Below are 22,748 nucleotides of genomic sequence, written 5' to 3'. Positions count from 1 at the left end.
TGTATGGTTTTTAGAACATTCAACTAAGGACGTCAAAACACATTTTCAATGGGTGCTTTATTGTGTTGCTCACTTTAACTGTTGGATATTTACAGGGTAACTGGAAAGGCTAAGCTGTTGATGACAAAGGAAACGAGTTGTCGAGTTCATTGCAGCCTGTGTGCCCCACGGGGGCTGTGACTCGGGGAGGGAAACGTGTAGTGCTTGATGAGCTGAGCATATAGTAGAATTGCCTGGAAGAAACAAAATGTGCCAAGAAGCATGTTCCTTTGAACTGCTGAGGAGTTCAGGGTCATGGAAGGCCCCGAGCCCCCATTGCGCTCCTGGCTTCCATGATATTATGCATCCCCACAAATGAGGGGCGGAGCTACAAAGACATCACTGGCCAGTCCTAGGAATAGAGCTGTTAGAGGGCGGGCTATCAGGCTGTATTTCCATATTCTTATTTGTATGCTGTTTGTATGGCTCTAGCCATCTGTGGGTGGGCGGGGTATCCAAGTGAGCGTGGCTCCGTAGATTGCCAACACTGCATCCCACAAGCTCCCATGTGGATGCAGAATACCATACAACACCGGCCATGCTTTGCTTGCTGCTGCCAGCCTGCCATGCTTTGCTTGCTACTGCGCATGCGTAGAAAAAGAGGGGGCAAGCACTTCCCAAGAAGTGAAAGTGAAAGAGGAGTTTTGAAGCAGCAGGGCAGATCGGGAAAGGGGCTTGTTTACTGAATGCGCCCTAATCCAGACCAGAAGGCAGGCGTTCAGCAAGGTATTTGAAGTTTCCATTTTTCCATTTGCGCCACAGTATTTGCTAGGGCCACCGGAGTTTTGGGGGCCCGTGTATGTGTGAGGGCACTGTTTGCGATGTCAGTTGTCGGTAGGGAAGTGTGTGTCAAATCAAGGAACGGCCAGTATGTTGTGTGGGGAGTGTGTTTCTGTATAGAGTTTTGTCAGCAATATTGTTTGTGAGGCTACTTTTCTGTCTATGGGTGGGGGCGAGCCATGTCAACAAAGTCCATTGCTTTGGAGTCTGACAATGTAATAAGTAAGGTGCTGACTCGTCCCTCTCAGCTCACGCTTTTCGGGGGTGTCATCCACCAGGGACCGCGCTCACTCGCCTGCAAAGCTCCTTGTCTGTCCATTCAGTTCAATTGACTCTCGCCCCCTCAAAACGGAATTGCGTGTTTTCCTCCACCTTTTGGACTCGAAGCGTTAATGATTGTGAACACACGTCATTAGCAGGATATGCATTGTCCAAACAATAGCTCTTAAGCTTCCTGCGGCCATAACTGAAAAGACCACCCAGCCCAGTTTTTGCTTGGAATTTTGAAGGTTGTAGTTTCTAAATTTCAAACGAATAAAAGAACCACAAGACCCAGAACCCAAAGGAAAATCAAAATAGAACTCGATGGCCTTCTCACGCATGGCCATGAGCAATTTGAGAACTCTTGGCAAGAGTATAGAGGAGCCTGGGCAGGAGGGCACGTACACGTAGCATATGGTTGTTGAGAGCCCTCTCTGTAGTATGGTATGCATGTGACGGTCTGATGAAGGTTAAAGCCTGTCCGTGGAACTGCTAAGGTTAAAGCCCTATCTGCAGTAACGTTTGTTCTTATTGGTAATTTATATAGCCCTTCATGCTGGACAGCTCTAGCATCTAGGCGGCGTGGTTCAATGGTGTAACGCAACATGAGTGCTCCCTACTGCAAGCCCTACTGTACATAAAGCTTATTGAAACTGCCACAGACTCTCAGGCCGGTGTAATGTCACTTTTTGCTATCTGTCAGAAAATCCTATCGGTCGGAAAATCTGTCAGGAATTGTAATGTCATTTTTTGCTACCCGTCAGAAAATCCTACCGAAAGCAGGCATTGGAAAACCCACCCAGGGGTAGGAAAAAGTGATGGGGTAGGAAAATCTGACAGCCTGACCTGTCATTTTTTCCTACCCGTCAGAAAATCCTACCGACAGCAGGCATTGGGCAAGCCACCCAGGGGTAGGAAAAAGTGACGGGGTAGGAAAATCTGACAGCCTGACCTGTCATTTTTTCCTACCCGTCAGAAAATCCTACCAAGAGCAGGCATTGGGCAACCCACCCAGGGGTAGGAAAAAGTGACGGGGTAGGAAAATCTGACAGCCTGACCTGTCATTTTTTCCTACCAGTCAGAAAATCCTACCGAAAAGGACCCCATAACATCATGTAATCCTCTTCTTTATCTCTATTTTTCAAAGAAATCTTATCATACTGTGATAAAACCTGCAACTCCGACAACCACTCTTCAATACTAGGCTTTTTCCTCGTTTTCCAAACCCTGAGTATAAGCTTAATAGCTACCATAATAAACCTATCAATCGAGCAAGAATGTTTTCTAGTGGGCACACACCTTTCTTTATGTGAGAGTAAAATTATGTTAACAGCGGATCTTTGCAAGTGTATACCAAAGATCAAATCAATCCTATCAATAACCTCTCTCCAAAACAATTGTACTCTCGGGCATTCCCACAGTAAATGTAAAAGAGTACTTCTATTATTGTTACATCACCAACATAATTCACTTGATGGTAACCCCAATTTAAACATCTTAACTGGTGCCCAATACAGCCTTCCAATGACTTTCTGTCGAATGTAAACCCATATCTACTCCTAAGTACAAATGCACCCTCAAAACACCTCTCCAATCTAAGTCAGAAAGGACCCTATTAACATCATGTGACCATATTTCCTTCAATCTAGTCCATGCTAATTGATGTTTTTTTTCTACTGGCATGAATTGCATGTAGGTTCGTACATTGTATCCTCGTCCATCTAACAATTTGCTAATCTCCGGTTTCCTCCCAACTGAGCCACCAGTCATATCCAACCTTTGATTAATCTTAATCATGGAAGCTAAAGCCAAATACCTATTCATCTCCCTCCGTCCCAAGTTATATTTATGCTGCAATTCCTCATAGCACAACACTCTATCACCATCCATCACATCCGCTAGTCTCAGAATTCCCCTATTAATCCAACTCAACCATCTCAGACATTTATTATCAATCTGTAATGCTTCATTATGCCATATTGAAGCATCATGACTAAAGCCATAACCTTGTTCATTTTCATTAAACCACATCCCTATCACCTGACTGGTTGCCACCACCGGGATCAGTTTCAACCTTGCACGTGGTAGTTTACCCATACTATAGATGTTACTTAAGTCATATGGAGCGCAAATTTCTCTTTCAATAAGCAACCAAATCGGTTCTTTAGTGTCCCTATCTCTAAAGTAATACAAACTCTTTTTAAGCAAAAAGGCCTTTTACGAAAATGTTGGTGAGGGAGGGTCCCCCTTTTTTTTTTTCTCTTTCTTCTTTCTCTTTTTCCCTTTTTTCCTCTTCCTGTTTGTGTTGTCTTTTGTACTTGTATATGTGTATTTGTTGTATGTTCCTTGAATTCATTGGATATAGTTATGCTAGAATGGGCAAAATATGATATTTACAATGTACTGTAATTTTGATTATTACTGCTTAGTATGAGACGTTGTGTACTTTTTATGAAAATGTTGTTGTTTATTGCAAACTTAATAAAATGTTTCTGAAAAAAAATGGTAAAACAACAAAAAAAAAAAACAAAACGAAAATCCTACCGACAGCAGGCATTGGGCAACCCACCCAGGGGTAGGAAAAAGTGACAGGGTAGGAAAATCTGACAGCCTGACCTGTCATTTTTTCCTACCCATCACAAAATCCTACCGAGAGCAGGCATTGGGCATCCCACCCAGGGGTAGGAAAAAGTGACGGGGTAGGAAAATCTGATACCCTGTCATGTCATTTTTTTGCTACCCATCAGAAAATCCTACCAAGAGCACTTTTTGACCGTGTACAAGGAAAGTGGGGGTACATTTCAACGGCTAGGTACTAGGCACTGCATAATACATTGATGGTTTATTTACACTTGGGACCTCATCATGAGTTGGGCTATAGCCCTTAAATGCGGTGGTAATGGTATTACTGCCGCATTTAAGGGCTGGCCCTATCAAAAGTTCAACGCTAAATCAGCTGTTTTACCTCCAGCTTGTTTCTGGAGGTGAAAATCCCTGTTTTCGGTGGTATTACAGCCGGCTGTATTAGCCCGCAGTATTAGCACTGAAAATTCCCCATTGGATCCAATGGACCCAATCAGGAATGGGGATTTACCGTTAAGGCCCAACCCGCGATCTGGTGGTAATACCACCGGACCAGTCAGTGCTAGGGCTACTACAGTCAGCGGTATTACAGCCGGGGGGATACAGCCCAACTCGTGGTGAGGCAAAGTCTAAAATGGCACATGAATATATGTTTCATTGGGTACAAGCCGAATGGCTAAGTCCAGAGGCCTGCTTCGTAGTGGGCGAGGTCCTCTTACATCACGACTGATGAGGTACTAACCATGACCAGTCCCTTGGAACCCATCACTAGAAAGTGAAAAATGTGGGGCGCATACCTGGTCAAGATACACAATGTTATATTCTATGGTATGGTGGTATTTCTCTTACAGGTAAAACCCTGCCCCCTAAGATCCGAGATGGGTAGCCTGTGATTACATGCCCCATCTGGACCTTAGACACTTGGCCCGGAATACTTCTGTGCCCGGATGCTGCTCCACCCACCAAAGATGCCATAGTCATTGCTGCTGCAGTGGCTGAGGCTGTTAAAGTAACTATGGTGTGCCAATCTGTCACAACCGCGGGTTCCTGGCGGTTGTGGAACAGGTGGAAACATGGCCGCCATCCAACTGTGCCGCCACGTATTCTCCCTAGACGTCGTTGACGGTCTAGTTTTCCCAAAGATGGCCGCCGCCGAGTGTATATTACCATCTTACACTCGGCGGTCCGGCGCGTTGCAACTCTCGTCTTTCCCTTGTTGCTTACGCTCCGTTGTATTTCCCTTGGCCGTGACCCGCCCCTGTTCCTTGTTTTCTCCTTTCCCCTTTCTGCCTGTTTTGCCTTCCTCGTTACCTTCTGGCCGTTCATCCTAGTCTGCCTCATTCCTGTTTCTATGTCCAGCCAGTTTCTCTTCCCTGCTCACTTCATTCGGATCTGTATCTCACCTGCCTTTGATCGTTCCCTGTGTTTCCATTACCAGCTGTGCTGTTTAGCGTTTTCCCATCATTGGTCCTGGACCTCGTGTATTCACCGCTCCGGAGGGGTTTTTGTGCCGCAAGGCTTTTCCCCTTGCTTCGTGTTGCCTGTCGCGCAAGGGAGTCTCTGTTGATTCCAACACGGAGTCACAGTGGCTTCCTTCCGAGGCCGGCCCTACCTACTGAAAAAGAACAAAGCCCACATTCGTCACACACGCAGGAAGAAGTTGGACTACTCTTCAACATCAGGTGAGGAGGAAGGGGAGCTTGGAGACGTCTGTGTTTAAGTGGAGAGTAAGACCTCACAGATAAACCTGATAATTTACCTACACAGTCTGATATCCTTGATACAATCCCCGTCCCATTTGGTTACAGAACATGGAACTTACACTAGATTACAACCTTTTTTCAGGCAAGCAACCTGTACCTAAAGGAGAGGAGGGCTATGAACTATGGACAGATCTCACTCAGCTTATGCTACACGACTGGAAAGTGTCTGACCAAGAGAAGAGACGACGAGTAATAGAGGCCTTGAGAGGGCCTGCACTGCAGATGGTACAGTCCCTTCGAGCATTGAGTCCTGATCCAACTTCCCAGCAAGTGATGGGCGCCCTGGAGGGAGCTTTTGGCACTACTGAGCCAGGAGAGGACTTAATGATGAGGTTTTATGCCACCTCTCTGAAACTGGGAGATAAGTTGTCTGATCATCTGGTGAGGATTGAGCACATTTTATGCCTAGGCCACCATAGAGGAGGAGTAGAGACTTCCCGATTGAACCAATGTCGATTGAAGCAACTACTTGGAGGGGGCAAGGAAGCCGCTATACCCATACTGCAACTGAGGCTGTGGGAGAAACTGGATACCCCTCCATCCTATGAGGAACTACTAAAGTCCATTAGGGCCCTGGAAGAAAAAACAGGTGATATCAATGTACAGAGCCAGCCAGTACAAGGCAGGATCCCAACGCCCAACAATACCATTTCTGAGCAGAAGCAGATTGGAGAGCTGCAACAGCTAGTCAGGAAACTACAGACTCAGTTCACGACCCGGGAAAGCCTGATTGCAAACCAAAATCGAGGCAGAGATGGTTTCCCATCATCCCGAGAACGGGTGTATCGATGAGCACAAGAGCCTCGAATATTTTCCCCAATCCTCTGCACCGTTACCACCATGGAGATTTTGCCATTCATGTGGGAATGTGTGCCACTCAACCTCGACCGTGTGACCGAGACCCAGATTATGCCAGAGTAGCTGCTCGCTTTAATCCTCTTAAATCCACTCCGGCCCAGGAATTGTCGGGAAACGCACAGGAGGTTGTAGCGGAGGAGCAGCTAGAACCTAGACTACAGGAGTGAGCTCCGCAGAAACTAACTCCAGCAAATCAACAAGGACATCACATCCAAGGCTACAGACTATCCCGTAGCCAAGTGAGGCTCAGGAGGGTCCCACAGCTGACCATCTCCGTCTAGTTAATGAGGTCACTAACACCACAGATGTGCTGCCAGCCAAGCTGCAACAGACTACGGACTCAAGCTCTGCTCCATCGAGGCAATCCAGCAGGTCTCATCGGGCCCACCATGACCATCCCAGTTGATCTTGAGGGGCAGAGGACCACAGCATAACTGGACAGTGGCTCCCAGGTCACCATCGTGTATGAGCCCTACTATCACTAACATATGTTGCATCTGCCATTAGAACCATTGGAGGGAGGGGCTAACTCTGATGGGCGTGGGAGATGCCGCCTGTCAATACCTGGGATATACATGTGTGAAAATCCATTTAAATCGAGAAGTGGTTGGGGTGAAAACCACCTTGGCATTAGTGTGCACCACAAGGAACCCAAATCCAGAGGTACCCCTAGTCATGGGCACATCCTCAGCTCTGTTCAGCACGCTAGTCAAGATGTGTATGAAAATGGCCGGTCCACAGTTTGCAAAATCTTTGAAGATGCACCCGGCTTGTTAACAGGCCTAGCTCAAGAAAGGCATGAAGAAGCAGGATCAACATGACGGCCAACGTGAGAAAGATCATCTACAAGACCAGCTGTCCATGTGGGCAGATGTTTTTTCAATCAGTGATTGGGACTTAGGTGAAGCCAAGGGGATGAAGCATCACATCCGTTTAAGTGATGTCACCCCGTTTCAAGAGAGGTCCCAGAAACTAGCACCGGCTGATGTGTATCATCCAGGAATCCAGAATCCCTTATGCTTCCCCCATAGTGGTGGCATGAAAGAAAAACAATGATGTGTGACTGTGAATTGATTACCGGCACCTAAACAGCAGAACAGTCCCCGATCAATACAGCACACATCAAGTGGACAAGGCTCTTCACTGTCTGGTTGGGAGCAAATGGTTTTCAGTCCTAAATCTACTGAGTAGTTTTATCAAATTCCTATGCTGCCCGAAGACAAAGAAAAGACTGCATTCATCTGCCCCTTGGGGTTCTACCAGTTTACTCGAATGACACAGGGGATATCGGTAGTGCCTGCCACGTTTCAACGCCTGATGGAAAGAACTGTGATTGACATGAATCTACTCAAGGTTCTGGTCTACCTGGATGATGTTTTTGGACGGACCTTAGAAGAACATCACCAAAGGCTACTGAAGGTTTTGGATTGAATCCAGCAGCAATTGCTGAAGGTGTCCTTGGATAAGTGCCAGTTTTGTCAAACCAGTGTAATGTATATTTGCCATGTGGTGTCAGCCGAAGGATCCAGCCAAGTTGGAAGCTCTCGAAACCTGGCCCGCCCACAGAATCTGTAGGAGATGAGAAGCTTCCTGGGGTTCTGAAATTATTATCGAAGGCTTGTGCAAGGGTTCGGCAACATAGCAGTGCTTTATCATGCACTTCCCCCAAGCTGTGGTGGGTCCCCGACCCTGACTGGCAGATATGGTTTCCTCCACTACTATATGCCACCACACAAACAAAGACTTGGTTCACTCGCATGCCAAGTACTATGCTTATAGGTTTTGCTCTCCCAGTTCTCTTTATAGTCTCATGCCTTGAGGGGCTGACTTAGTTTGTTTTCTGACCAAGTACTTGCACAAGTAAGATCAGGTACTCTTCCTTCTTGTAACCACAAAAGTGATGGGTGGAAGGGTACCACTGGCATTGCTCTGGACAACCTTCCACACCATCCTTTTTTTGCCTGTAGTGCCATTGCAAAAGGGGTCCAGCCAAATGCAAATCATTCAGGTACTGCCACCAATGGTAGCAGCCCAGCCCGTACTGCTAGGCCGTGTCCCCTCTGCACAGAAACGCAAGCAATGCCAGACATGTTTTGGCCTTGTTGGGCCTCCTCAATGAGTTGCAGACTGGTTCCCTATGGCACAGCGAGTAAGGGACCCACGTCTGGCCATACCATCTCTCACATAGCGAGGCAAACTATAACTACAAAACTGATGGGTAGAAGGTTTTGAATGAATCTGTACCACGGCACTGCTCTGGGCAACCTTCCTCTCCACCGTTTTTTAGCCCGTCTGCACCATTGCAAAATGGGTCCAGCCATATGCAAATCAGTCAGGTACTGCCACCAATGGTAGCACCCCAGCCACAACTGCAAGGCCAGGTCCCCTCTGCACAGAAACTCTTCCTTCTTGATCTACGTCTGAACTGTAGGGGTCCCAGACTCTGTTCTGCGTGTAATTGGCCTTCGTTATGTTCACAGGGCTCCCAGCACCTCCCGCTCTTCCACATACCTTGGTTGCTGGTGCGTGATGCTCTTGATGCTTCCTGCATGCCTGCCATCAGTGGTGAGGCTTCCCCTGCTTCCTCTCTCCTCTCTGGCATTTGTTGGCTCTGTCGTACCAGGTTTGCTCTCGTCGGCGCGGGACTGTTCGTCCCCAGTTGCTGACCTTCAGGGTTGCCAGGAGCGCTTCCCATGCTGCACACCACGCGGCCTCTGCACACCAGCAGGCTGCACGGCTCCCTGGTCTGCCTTCCTTCTTCCCTGAGTGTTCTCCGACTCATGCTTCCTCCAGGGTGGGCTTCACACTTTGTCAAGTCCCTCTTCCTTTTTAACTTGTCTTGACTTCTCGTCCCAGTACTGAGTGGGCCATGATGTTGTGACTCACTAGGGATCTGCTTCGCCTCAGTACTCTCTACTATGGTTGGTCTACCAAAACACATAGTGTAAGAAGATAAAGGTGTAGATAGAGAAGTTAAAGAAGAGGTGGGGTCATGGTAGGCAAGAGTTCTAGGGTCAGGTGACTGGCGGGGATACTGCATTCTCCCAGGGCCATCACTGGTCTCATAGTTGGTCTCCCTCCCCATGCAATCCTCTCGCTCAGTACCAACCCCTCAGGGACTATCGGGTAGTGGACTCACCCACCTGGGCACATGAGAAGGTGCTCCCCCTGTGGAAGCAGTGATGACACCCTGAGATTTATCACAATACATAGAAGAAAGGTTTGCTAGTGTGTGATGGCTCTGTGGACCACCTGTGAAAGGAACATAGCAGACTCACTGACATATGATTGTTCTTTGCATTAACTGTGATAGGCACATAGCCGACAGACTATCATATAATGACTTTGTGTACCACCTTTGATAAACACATTGCAGACACACTCGCTGATGTGTGGTGACTCTATGCATCACTTGTGATAGGTACATAGCAAAGAGACTTGCTAACTTGTGATATTTGTGTGCATATACTGCGATAGAAAAGACACAGGGCCTCATTACACGGAAGGCGGTAAGGGTTAACGGTCACCGGTAATGGTACCGGTGACCGTTAACCCTTACCGCCTCACTACGAGGTCCCTTTGCGGGTAGGTACTTTAACGCCTGCTGTTTAGCAGGCATTAAAAACCAACCCGCAAAGGGACCTGGGTGCTAATTACGGTACCACAATTTGCGGCACATAGCAGACAGGCACATAGCAGACAGAGTCGCTGACATTAGAAACCTCTGTGCATAGCATGTAATAGTTATAAAAAAAGAGAGCCTCTCTGACTTGCGATGGCTCCATGGTCAACCTGTGATAAAGTTCAGACAGATCCACTAATGTGGGAAGGATCTGTACCTGTGATGGGCACAGAGCACACAGACTCGGCTAACACATGATATCCTTGCACATAACATGTTAGATACTACTTAAGGGCCTGTCCTTCTTCTCCCTTGCCGTGCTCTTCCCCCGGGCTCAGTGTCAGATTGCCAGCCCAGTCCCCTCCAGCCCACCAGCCAATCACAAGCCACATGCCCTTCCATACATCCAGCCTTGCCTGGGTGTCCTCATCGCTGGCATCCTTCGTGAGGACAAAGACAAGAAAACTACCTGTTTGTAATGGCTAGTGAATGGACAGGAGAAACCCCTGCTTTTCCAACAGGCAGACATTACAATGTGTCTTCAACCGCCACAGTCCATTCCCAAGCTCATGAGGACACAAACTCACAAACTCTTGCTGCGTCATTGAGCCGCAAATCATCTCAATCTCAGCCATGTTCTCTTTCCCTCGTTAGGATATCATCTGCACTATCCTGGATCTTTCACCACATAATGCTGATTAATTCAACTCCAACGAGAACCCTGCAAAGGAAATGTTTTTGATTGTCAAATATATTTCGTTTTTAATATAGAGCTATTGTGCTAGATGTTGCATGTCTTACTAACCCTTCACACAAGCCCCTGAAGAATTTCCCGGTATTCAACACGAGACACCAAGTGTGGAAAGAAACATGTCGGGCACAGTTTGTGGTTGTGAAATGAAATTTGATAGTGAATGAAGACAGAATGAATGGAATGTGATTGTGTGAGTTGTGTTTTTATGAGGTATGGCCCAGTGCAATTAATAGCACAACACAAGACACTTTGACGGACAAGTATCTACACTAATATACTTACCTGTTGAAGGGTGCTAACGCATGCAGACAGAACTAGATAGGTGACTTCTACATGTTGCTAGTAGAAGGTACAGGCACTTCAGCATTGGGAGTGCTTTTTTAGAAAAATATTTTTTGTAAATGCTAAATAAAATATGTATTTTTTTCATATATTTGTTGTCACACAACGTTTTTTGGAGTACCACAAATGAAAGTGGTTGAGTAAGAGAATCCACCGGTATCAGGTTGCAATTTTAGACCGCAAGCCTTGTGTTTTGTTGTATTAAGGGTTGATCCCTTTGGTTTAAGGGGATGCTTGTGGTTGAGACCCCTAATTCTCTTTATGTTGGATTATGATTAATTCAAACCAGTCCATCCACCATGCTGTTGACATCACCAACCTCATCACCACAAACAAAGTCAATGCAATATTTATCTCTGAAACTTGGCACTCCCTCTACCAATGTCTTTGATGTTCTCCTCTCACCTGGGTACAGCAAAATGTTGGCCGCACAGAGAAGGTAAGGAGAGGTGTGCCAGTTATCCACAAATCAGACTCAACCTATACCATGCTCAGTTAAACGGCCATGAAATCCCCATTGCTTCCCTCTTGCCACCTTCTAGCACCGCATATAGATATAATTACATTTCACACACCTCCTCTAAAACACTTCTGACGCCATCACCTCAGCATCAATCGCAAACATCTTCCTTGGTGACTTCACTAACATCACTAGGGACTCTAAGCTCCACCTCATGGATCCCCTGGATATAAAACAAGGAATGCTAAACCCCACAGACATCATAGGATATATACTCCACCTTGTCATCTCAGCATCCTTCCTATACACTGTCTTAACCCTATCCCACATGACTGGACAAACCACGCTGCCACCCTCAGCTGCCTTACTTCTCATGTCCCGTCCAACAAGGGTCGTTGTCAAACGACCATGTCCTTGAATTTCTCCATTGAGGACTTCCCCTTGGAAGCACTAGACACAAACTAGCAACTCTAACTCCACCATCCTCCAATGCTGACAGTCCCTTATTAACTCTCAAACAACTATAATGGAATTGGTTGATGCCCATGACCCCTTTAAACTGCTTCACATCAGGGATAAACTCATCATCCCCTGGTACACAGAAGAAATAACCAACAATAACCGTATTATCCAGTCACTCAAAAAAACAGCTGTAAAGCATAGAGGAATAAAGCCCTTCTCAACTTCAAGGCTTTATGCAGTACTTGCCTGTCTCTCGTCAAAGCCCAAACTGCTTATTACTCAACTATTATGGCCACCACCAACCAGTGTAAAGCTCTCTTCACAGCAGTCAAAAACTCAACCCACTTCCCGACCCTTTAATCCCTGACTCTAAAGAAAAGTGTAACGCTATGAACAACCTTTTCATCAAGATAACATATGGCAATTGATCCATACCCCAAACTCGTAGTTCCCCACTGCTCTCAACCCCACTGCTTATAACACAATTCAGGACCACCTTCACTCCCGTTGACCTCATGCCACTTAAACTAACCACATAGCATACAAAGATGATCCCCACTGTCATTTGTGGTGGCAAGGAATGATGAGACAGACCAAGTGGTGCCATAGTTATTGCTATAGACTTTTACTAACCAAAGACAAAGCCTATCTATCCCTATTCTATAGGCAGTTTCCCTACGTAAAGAAACTAAACTGAAGTCTGTCAGGGTGTCCCTAGTGTCCAAATGGTAAAGTTCTGTCTTGGTCAAAACCTCTATCTTTCCCTGTCGCTACACCCAATAATAACTAAAGTTCAAGCAATTTCTGAGCCCAGGAGAATGGTTCCCTTCTCCTGGATGTGAAATCTTTCCACACAAAAGTTCTTGAAAGTTCATCAAAAAGAGTTCCAGCAATCAAACGAGCTGCACGAAAAGTTCTCAGAAAGGCTACTAGAACGACTCCCTTCTCCTAGCTAGTTCCTCAATGTTCTGCTTTTTTTTTTTAATCAACTCTTGTAATTCACTTTGGGAAATGTCAATATCTTCTACGTTCTTTGATACTTGAAATTGGACCCCACTGGGACAAGTAAGATGACCCCTTAGGTATTCTTGACTTTCCAGGACCACACGTTTGTGGAACTGGCCAGGGATTTGCGGACAAAAATCAACTACTTTCTCAAGATACTTCACAGTCTCAACTCTTCCTGGCCTCCTCCCGGACTTATCTTGGTTCCAGTTACCTTTCCCCAGGGAACCTCTTCACTGGTTTTGCCAGGGGGCGCGGGTTCACTTCTTCTATCACTTTACTTCCACGATTTACTCCTCTCTGCAGCCAACTCTTATGCTTGAAGATCTTGGCACAGTTGTTGGGCCGATTGGTCCACCCACGACAGGGTACGCCTCCATCTTAGTCCTTCTCACTGCTGTCATCTACACGGCTTCACGTTACACTTGCGGTTTTAGCGCAATTGTTGGACCTAATGATCCACCCATTACAGGTCATGCCACCACTGTTGCTTCTCTCCACTTTCAGTATGCTGGCCTCACACCGACCTGCAACAAACATTTCAGGCATCCCGCTGCTCACTTCTGCTGCCACTTTATAGTCCCCCAGAGCCCACATTCAGCTTCACAGGCTCACCGGAGGCCCTCTTGCTCGCCAGGTTCTCCTCCTCTTTGCAAACCGCGGTCGCTCGGGTCCAGCCGGATGGGCCACACTGCAACAAAGATCACTTGCTTCCACTCTCATCATCGGGTGGCGAGAATAATGTCCTTCTTTGCTGTTTAGCTTAAGGAGCGGGGACAGCCCCAGCGTAACATTGGTCCAATTGCTTACAGTTGGTGGAGTGTTCTTCCCACTTGACTGTTGCATTTTCTGACTTTTCTCCATCTATGTATTTATCTTAATAGATTTGTCAGGAATGTTACAATAACATATTGTTTCAGACTTCACCATACATCCAGTGAACTGGGGTATTGGTATCAGCCCAGGGGGTTGGGAGATAAAGGGGGCGTATCTCAGACTCGTGTCCTTATCCCCATGAAGGGAGTCCCTCCCCATGAGATCCTCCCGCATGTTACCACACCCAGGGTGACTACTGGTTAGAGGTCACACCTCCCTGGCCTCATCCCTCTGGGGAGAAGTGACGCCATCTGAAGGATCGTTACACATCCTAAAAGATCAAGGGGAATGCCATTATCCTCCCTCCTTAAAACAGTAAACACCTCACTCACACATGGCATCTTTCAAAGGACCCTAAAACAGGACTCCTCCTCCCTCCTACAAAAAAGTACCTTGAACCCTGACAATCTTGTAAGCTACTGTCCGATTTTTAGCCTCCTATTAATTGGAGAAATCCTTCAGTAGCCAGTTGCCAACCAACTCCATGATTTGATTAACTAACACACCCTCTTGTGATTAACAATCGAGTTTCGGCACTGAAACTGCCATCATTCAGGTCATACATGATGCTCTTAAAATCAGTCACTTCTCTCTGCTGGAACAGACCAGACATGTCTTGCTAAGTTGCAATTCAACCATAAGTGATGTGATCACATTTATTTTGGGGTGTTCTTAGGCCATTTATTTTCCCTCGTTTTCCACTGCATTATTGCCCTGGCTACACCATCTCTTTCATCTACACAGGCAGCTTGTTATCCAAGAACCTTTTAGTGGCTCTACATTCTGAGATCCCCTTTTGGAAGTTTGGCATGCAAGAGCCCAAGGTACAAGTGGTTTCATTCAAACAACGTCTGAAGCTCCAGAAGAGGCGTAGCTCACTGACACAATCTGGAGACCTTGGAAAGTTTGCACAAACTGAACGATACCCTTGTGAGTTGCACAGTGGGGCCTTGAGGGTCCCTAAGACCCTGTTGTATTTCCCCTCCACACCTATTCCTGTGGGGGCAGGTATTGGGTACCCATGATGATCAACTCCCCTTATAATGGTACCACAATATGGGAATATTCTTCTGAGGTGGGTGCCTCTGTGCACAATCACATAGAGCTCCTGCTCTACCCCCAATACCAGGCTGTAAGACTAAATCTGATCGAATGAGAACAATCTCGGTACCCATGCTCATTTGCTCCATATCCAGCCTGACGTCTACAATAAATACCCTTAACACCTGACTTATTTGGCAGGTGTTCTGTTGGTCCACCACCTTGTCTGTATCCCACTTACTACAGATGACTGGCCCAACGCCCCATTATCTACTATTAACTCCTATCGTGGCACCCATGGACAGAGTATGGCTGATGTATCAAGGGTGTTGTATGTGTAAGGGGGTGAGGTCTGCATACATTATTCCATTGCTTTCTTTTGCTTTGCATGACATGATCCAATCACTGTAATGAGAGTAAGGCTTTGCTAGGAACCTATAATATCTTGAACCACAACAATAAGTATGGGTGGGGGTAATTCATGGAAGTGCTACATGATTCAGAAACATATCTTGAGGTTCCAATCAATATAAAACAGGCTATCCTGTTGTCTGTCTGTGGGTCAACCCCTAAAAGGCAGGAAATGAGGATTATCATGGTTGTGTATGGGGCCTCGTCGTGAAGAAAGAATTCATAGGTGCTGTGGTACAAGACCTCTGCCACAAGGTGGTGATGGGGTCAGCAATGGCTAGATTGAAAGGAATGTCTTTTTCTGTAGGGGCTCCCTCATCCAAAATGTCAGTCAGATCATATCCTGACCGAGTTCTGGCTGGGGCACTGCTACCTAGTGCATCCACTCCCCTGTCCACTGTGGAACGATACTTTGCACTTGCTTGACCATAAGGGTGGGCTTGCTGAGTCTCCACATCAGAGGAAGTGTCCAAGCCACTTGCATCTCAAAGCCCCACTGCCACAGCTATCAAATCAGCCACATCTGAGAAAGATATGTGCCTCCATTGCCTGAATTTGCGAGATCAATGTCAAATGGTTCGTGTACATCATTGTCACCGAAAATCAAAGCCATAGTCCTGAAAAAAATCAGATTGCCACTGAGGCATGTACGATTAGTCAGACATTGACGCCGACTGATCCACACCAGATGCACCAGATGGAGTGTGCTACTTCGAGGAGTCACCCGTACCTGCAGCTGCGTTCTTAAACATGACAAGCATTTATTCTTTAAAAACCTCCCACTCGGTCCTAGGTGTAGGCTCTGAAGCCGACTTAACGCGTATGCCAGAGGAACCAGAATCGTACATTTGTCGATGACGCCATTTCTTTTTATAGGAAGAGGAGAACAAGGAATGACTGTGTAAATGTGATCACTTTTTGGTCTCTTTATGGTGCCTAATATCCTTTGCTGGAGTGGGCCCCTCCGTATTGAGCTTCGACGACCAGGCGGTCCAGCATGCTGGAGACTTTGGCAGGGGTAAACCTAATGCGAGTTTCGTAGCCCTCTTCGCAGTGATTTCGGGTTAATCTTTATGCAAGAACTGCAGTCCTCATTGACGTGACCGATGCCGAGGCACCACACGTAGACACTGTGTGGGTCTGTAATGGGGTTCATAGACATAATTTCGAATACAAAATATTCGAAAGTCAAAAAGTCGAAAAAAAAAATGTCGAATTTTTTTTTAATGACGTTTTTTTTTCGAAATGGGGGGGTTCCCCCCCAACCCCCCTTTTTTTTTTATTTTTACCTATTTTTTTCACAGAAACTAGAGCCCAAAAAAAAATATTTTGATTCGACTTTTTTGACTTTCGAAATTATGTTTTCGAAATTATGACTGGACACCCTGTAATGGACATCTTGGAACGACAGTACTTGCACCGCTTGAAGCCTGACACCTTGGGAGTCACATAATGTTGAAACCGCACTGAATAAAATGAAAATTCGTAGGTTGAAACTAATATTTCTCTGAGAGAAAGTGAGTTGTACCGATGAGCAGCATGTGAGCGTGTGGAAAAAAGAAACTGAGGAACTGAGGGACAGGGGCATTTTGACGCAGTATATCTAGGGTGACTAACATTACATCTGGAGTCAAGAGGGATTGACGGGTGAGTCGAGGTGCAGTAACACCCCATGTCAAAGAAAATTTGCGAGCAGCTGACACTGGAATGGATATCTATCTGATGAGGAATCTGCGGGAGAAAAGCAATCCGTTGAAATGTGTTTTGCATAAAAATAGAACTGGGTAGCCATACTCGCTCCCTCTCACTCTTTCACTCCGTTCCATGATCTTACTCCCTACTTTTGTCTTCGACCTCTCTCAACTTTTATCTCCCCTACCCTCCCACCTTCTCTTACTACCCACACTTTCCATTCTCTCCTCTGACTCTCTCCCTTTTCCCTATCTCCTTCCACCTCTTTCTTCCTCTGTCCATTCCGTGTTCTCACACTCCTCGCTCTTTGATCTCTCACACTCCCCTTCTTCAGCTATGACAGTCTCCACCACTTCATATGCCCCTCTACAACTCCTGCATATCATTTGCCCTCTGTACCACTCACTACTCCATCACTCTACCACTCGCCTCTCATTTCCACTTCATATGCCCCTCTACTCCTTCCGCATCTACACTCTTCACCTACCCCTCTTATACATCCTGCACACCACAACACTACCGCTCATCTCACATACACTCACAATCACAGCTCCCTCTGGAGTCACTGGTTACCACTCCCACACAGAGTGTACGCAAGTCATCGACAATTATTCAGCTCTTGGTTCAACCTTCTGTGCACCTCACTGATCAAAAGGTTTTGGGGCATCTAGGAAGGGGCAAGAGGATGCATATACATCGCTTAAGGGGATCCAGAGTAAATCTAAAATAGGATAGCCACTTGTTACTGTGAATTACCCCATGAAAAACAGGGTATGTGAATTACCATAGGTGTGCTCAGGCCATGAAATCATGCACCCCCACAATGAAAAGGTATGTGGGTGTCCAGGAAGTAGATAGATGGTGCTGATACATTGGTTGGGACCGGAGTAAATGTAAAAACAGGATGAACCCTTGTGTTAGTGTGAATTACTCCAAGAGAATTAGGGGATGTAAATTACCATAGGTGCAATCTGGCCATGGTATCTTGCACCCTCACATCAAAAGGTATGGGGTGTCCAGGGAAGGGTTAGATGGTGACTCTACATTGGTTGGGACCAGATTAAACATAAAACAGGATGGCCACTTGAGTCATTGTGAGTTAACCCCAGGGAGGCAGGGGATGTGAATTACCGTAGGTGTGTTCAGGTCATGATATTATGCACCCCCACAATGAAAAGGCATGGGGGTGACCAGGGAGGAGATAGATGGTGCTGATACATTAGTTGGGACCAGAGTAAATATGAAACAGGATGACCACTTGTGTTAGTGTGAGTTAACCCCAGTGAGCCAGGGAATGCAAATTGCCATAGGTGTAATCAGGCCATGATATCTTGCACCCCCCACAATCAAACGGTATGGGGGTGTCCCATGAGGGGCTAGATGGACCCTCCACATTGGTTGGGACCAGATTAAGCATAAAACAGGATGACCACTTGTGTCATTGTGAGTTAACCCCAGGGAGACAGGGGATGCGAGTTAACGTAGCTGTCTACAGGCCATGATATCTTGCACCACCACAATCAAAAGGTATGGAGGTATCTAGGGAGGGGCTAGATGGTGCCTCTACATCATTTGGGGACAGAGTAAACATACAACAGGATCACCACTTTTGTCCGTGTGAGTTAACTCTAGAAAAACAGGGTATGTGAATTACCATAGGTGTGCTCTGGCCATGAAATCATGCACCCCACAATGAAAAGGTATGGGGGTGTCCAGGGAGGGGATAGATGGTGCTGATTCACTGGTTGGGACCTGAGTAAATGTAAAACATGATCACCACTTGTTTTAGTGTGAATTACCCCAAGAGAAATAGGGAATGCAAATTACCATAGGTGCAATCAGACCATGATATCTTGCACCTCCCACAATCAAAAGGTATGGGGGTGGCCCGGGAGGGGCTAAATGGTGCTTCTACATTGGATAGGACCAGATTAAACATAAAACAGGATGACCGCTTTTGTCAGTGTAAGTTATCCCCAGGAAAGCAGGGGATGCGAATTACCATAGGTGTGTTCAGACCATGATATCTTGCACCCCCACAATCAAAAGGTATGGGGGTGTCCAGGGAGGGGTTAGATAGTGCCTCTACATTGGTTGGGACCAGATTAAACATAAAACAGGATGACCACTTGTGTCATTGTGAGTTAACCCCCTGGAGACGGGGGATACAAATTATCATAGGTGCGTTCAGGCCATGATATCTTGCACCTCCACTATCAAAATTGTTTGTACTGTTTTTGTAAGTGTATGAATGCTGCACCTCTGGTACATGTGCATAGTATTCAATGCTGTGACGTGCGGTATGGGCCATGATTTGCAAGGGCAAAATTGTTTCGATGTAGTGAGGCACATGGGTCTGATAAAATGTCCTCTCGACACATAATGGAATATTCTCTGCAGGCCTGGGTGAAGATGTGTGGGGGACTATTTCAACATGATGGTTGGGGCTAACCTTGCTTAGTGCAGAAAGGAGTCTGAGGCTCTTGTGGGGGTGCAAGGCATACATTATAATGGAGATAAAGATAAGGTTAACAGCCGCCAATTATCACGAGCCAGCAGGGAGCTGAAACACTGAATGACCGCTGAATAGCTGTGAATGATCCTTCTTCATAAGAAAGGACATGAAGTGGAGGAAACAGTGTTGAAAGTAGGTGATAATATTTCTGTTTTCCTCAATGGGGCTCCATTAACGTTGCCGGTGCTTCCGTCATCCCCATTCCCATTTGAGTCCTATGGGACTCAAATGGGAATGGGGATTTACCGTTTACCGGCACCTGACTTCCCGGAACAATGGGGTTGTAATTCCCCGGTGTTTCCGGCAAGCCAGGTGCCACTAAATATTGCAATTCCGGCTGGAACCCGCCGGTAGCACCAGCAGGGTAACTGCCGGACTTGTAACGAGGCCCATTGTGAGATGACATTATTTGCTCAGGATCACACACTTACGTTAAAAAGCGAAGCAGGGATTTTAACCCACTCTGCAATTTGGGCACGGCCATCTTCTTCCACGCTTTACTTGGAACAAATATTTAAGTTTTGGGTGTGAAAACCTACAATAATACTGTCCTAATGAGTTTACTTACAAAATCCACAAATTGCTTAGTAAAGCATCATGACAACATCTAAATACTTATAGCAGCAGCATGTTGGGCCACAATAATATCGGTGTACCTTTTATTTTCCACATCCTGAATGGAAAACTATAAGATGCAAAAGGCAAAATATCTATGTACTCACTTTATTTTCAGCGCTTTAAGACGCACAATAAAAGAGGCTTAAAAAACTCACTTTGGTTTGGAGATGTGTCACAAAACTCCAGCATGGTGTTATGCATGGTTTTAAGAATATTCAACTGAGGACATGAAAGCACACTTTACGTTTTAGGATATCAAGCTATTAGAGGTTGTGGGTGTGAACACATTTTAAAAGTGTGCTTTATTGTGTTGCACACTTTGGGGCAGATTCATTGAATTATTTGCGCCGAAAAACTGAGATTTGTGCGCCATTCTGCCCGCAAATCCCCCTTTGTTAAACAGAGATTTGCAGGCAGAATGGCGCACAAATCCCCGTTTTTCGGCGCAAATAATTCCATGAATCAGCCTCTTTAACTGTAACAGATTTGCAAGGTGACTGGTGGTCTTTCAGTTGGAAAGTCACCATTATGAATAAGCAAGCCTCGGCTGTCGAAGGCAAAAGAAAAATAAACGTGTTGTTGGGTTTATTACGCAGACTGTGTGTCTCAGAGGGGCTGTGACACTTTGAAGAAACAAAATCTGTCCCATGTTTCTGATCCTTTGAACTGTTAGCAGCTAACATTTCGTTGCGTGCCTGCCTTTTTTATGATATTCTGCATCCCCACAGATGACAGGAATGGGCAGGGGCAGAGCTACAAAGACATTACTGGCCAATCCCAGGAACGGAGCTGTTGGAGGGTGGGCTATCAGGCTGTATTTTCTCATTTTTCATGTTTACGCTGGTTGTATGGCTGTAGCCATCTGTGGGTGGGCGGGGCATCCAAGTGATCGTGGCTCCCAAGATTGCCGAACACTTGCCTCCCAAAAGCTGCCATGGGATGCAGGATAGCATACAACACTGGTGTAATATCATTTTTTTCCAGCTGGACTTTTCACAAATATGTACGTGTATGTGAACTAAGTGCATTATTATCACATTAATAATGCACTTGGTTCACATACACGTAAATATATATTTGGGATGGATTCTTTCATATGTTTTGCACTTTTAGTGCTTATTAGAATCCTGGGAGCATATAAATACAGTGTCTGTTGCGTTTCGTCCGCTGGGTTCGTGCTTTTTGCATCTGTTTTTGAGTCGCTCGTAATGCGGCTTCACCTTGTTCTGTTACTTCAGTGAGCCTGGCTCACATCAAGTTACAGAAATTACACCCTGGGGACCCCAGAAAGACAGGCACACCACATTCCTGCTGTCAAAAAATCCTATCACTTAAGTATGGACTGAGCATGCGCACGCATGTTCAGTCAGCAAGATAGGATTTTCTGACAGATAGGAAAAAGTGACGTTACATCGATCTAGACCACATCTCTTGTGTAATGATTATGATGATGCTGCTACTGCAGCAGCTATGTGATGCGGGCTGCACTAGATTAGTATATGTACGGGTTTTAATCAAATCTTACACCTTACATCTAACAAAGAAACAATGGGTTGACACCTGGCCCCCAAATGTTCCAACCACTACTGTAAGCGACCAGTACATTATGCACATGCAGAGTCTGGCACAGAGTCTTTTGGTCCTGACCCTGGGCTGAGCTGTGCAGACTTGCCTGGAGAACGCTGTTGTTGAAATCTACCAACAGTCCTCTTTTTGTTTCCAGCGCCTTTAAGAACTGACTCGCGCCACGCAGAGTCTTTTGGTCTTTGAGGCAAAGGGCGCAGGGTGTGCCTTTGTTTGTTCTTTTTGGAAATCAACTCCTTCTCAGCGTAGACTCTTTTTTTTCTTACGCTTAATCATGCCTGATGCGCCTGGATTCCTCACCCAACAAAAACTGTTACGACGCCGCCTGGACAATGACACAATGTCTCAGCAAGATGGAGATGGAGGTGAGTGCGAAGAGCATGTAAACATTGATTTACCTACCTGCCCATGTGGATTGCCTTCTTCACTGGTGGTTCTTCCACATTTTCTCCCAGCAACCCCTTTTCTTTCCAATCAGTCTAACTCTAATGGAGTACCAATAATCATCAATTCTTCAAAAGCTCCCAGTGAGCAGTTGAAGGTCATTCCATATGAATTCAATAATAAAATGTCAAAGGAAAATGGCGCTACTAATGATATCACTGATTTAGAACTATTACAAATGAGCGCACTTGCTGACTGAAAAAGCCTGCGCGCCAAGCAAAGTCGCCATCCTTTTTGACCCTAAGGATCCAACAAACATCTCTATTGAAAAAACTGATGGGTTGTTGAGTGAGGGAGTTGACCTAAACTTTGGTGTTCCCAGTCGGTTTAATTTTAGCATGATAACAGCGCCTCCTATGATTACGGATGATATCTTTTTGAGTGCTGCTGATCATATTGCTAACCAAGCGCAAGAAAAGTGCCCAAGTACATGCACAAATAAAATCAAGTAAACCCACCGACTCTGATGCTTATTCATTTTTGGGAATAGTGAAAAATCTCAACTACCTAGACATTCTTCAATTAATGAGACAGACGTCATTGCCTGTATATTACCGGCAGATCACCTGGAAGATCACCATTTATTTGACAAGAAAGCACTTGAAAACAACACGTCAATAATCGACACTCATAGTTGC

General features: G+C 45.9%; 1 protein-coding gene across 1 annotated transcript in view; it reads left to right on the top strand.

Moving 5' to 3' along the window:
• The first annotated feature begins 643 nt into the window (after nucleotides 1–643).
• Nucleotides 644–22,748, top strand: part of LOC138492039 (poly(ADP-ribose) glycohydrolase-like) — a 1,720,160-nt gene continuing 1,698,055 nt past the window's right edge. Inside the window, exon 1 of the mRNA XM_069618967.1 lies at nucleotides 644–765. The gene's annotated coding sequence lies outside the window, so the exon portion shown is untranslated. The remainder of the gene's footprint in view (nucleotides 766–22,748) is intronic.

Source organism: Ambystoma mexicanum, chromosome 10 (genome assembly GCF_040938575.1).
Source record: "Ambystoma mexicanum isolate Mex_15411 chromosome 10, UKY_AmexF1_1, whole genome shotgun sequence".
Classification (NCBI taxonomy): Eukaryota; Metazoa; Chordata; class Amphibia; order Caudata; family Ambystomatidae; genus Ambystoma; species Ambystoma mexicanum.
Note: the sequence above shows the minus strand (reverse complement) of the source record. Positions and strands in the feature narration are given on the sequence as shown.